General features: G+C 32.7%; 1 pseudogene; it reads left to right on the top strand.

Annotated features, from left to right (window-relative positions):
• Window positions 1–225: 225 nt before the first annotated feature.
• On the top strand, window positions 226–584 carry LOC133052181 (large ribosomal subunit protein eL31-like; annotated as a pseudogene).
• The last annotated feature ends 519 nt before the right edge of the window (window positions 585–1,103 follow it).

The raw sequence follows: 1,103 nt of genomic DNA, 5'->3' as shown, positions 1-1,103 counted from the left end.
CCCTCTATTTCTCAAGCTCTCTCTTCTCTCTCTCACACACAAAATCACACACAAACAAATCCCCTCCCTATTTACAATTTCAAAATTTTACTTTATGACTTTTTTGAAAATGTTTACTTTCTTTAGTAAGGTGTTTTTACCATATTTTACCCTACACTGATTTATTGTGAATCAGAGTACAATTTAACAACAAAAACACCCTTCCTCCAAACCAAGCCTGACTGAATGGCTCACGCAAAAAAGAGTGATTAGAAGAGGGGCAAATCTGCCATCAATGAACACATTATTAACATTCAGAAATGCACTCATGGAGTGAGTTTCAAGAAGCATGTCCTTGGGCACTCAAAGGAATCTGGAAATTTGCCGGGAAGACGATGGGAACTCCAGATGTATGCATTGACTCTAGGCTCATTAAAGCTGACTGGACCAAAAGAATAAGGAATGTCCCACACTGTACCCACGTGCAGTTGTGCAGAAAATATAATGAAGATGAAGATTCACCAAACAAGCTCTACACGTTGGTTACCTTTGTACCTGTCATCATTTTCAAAAATCTTCAGACAGTTAATGTGGAGGAGAACTAACTGATTGTTCAATAAATGTATAGAACTCAAAACAAGCCAAAATAAAAATAATAAGAAACAATCTTAATGATTTTTACCAAACTCAATTGAAAATATCTATATTTTGAAGGCAAAGTAGTTTTCAAAGTAGGTTCAAAGTCCCTGCAGATTTTAGTTTCTGCTTTTAACCTTGTTGATATTTATTTATATACATACACTGTAGCCACAATTTTATTGTTACTAAATCTAATCAACTTAGTCAAAGCTTCTTCGATAAACTTAAACTATTATCGTTATCATTATACAAATAAGAAAACAGAGACTTAGAGATTTTTTGACTTACTCAAGGTCTCCAAGCTATAGAAAAATAAAATTATCTTGTTTTTATTTAGAAAAGTTTGCATTTCAATAGTAAGAAATGTTTATTCTAATGGTGATACATCTGCTTAGTACATTACTGTATTTCTTCTCTATTTTTACACCATCAGATCATTTGGCTCTTGAATTAGGTGATTAAAAATTATTAACCCCCTATATATA

Source organism: Dama dama, chromosome X (assembly GCF_033118175.1).
Source record: "Dama dama isolate Ldn47 chromosome X, ASM3311817v1, whole genome shotgun sequence".
Classification (NCBI taxonomy): domain Eukaryota; kingdom Metazoa; phylum Chordata; class Mammalia; order Artiodactyla; family Cervidae; genus Dama; species Dama dama.
Note: the sequence above shows the minus strand (reverse complement) of the source record. Positions and strands in the feature narration are given on the sequence as shown.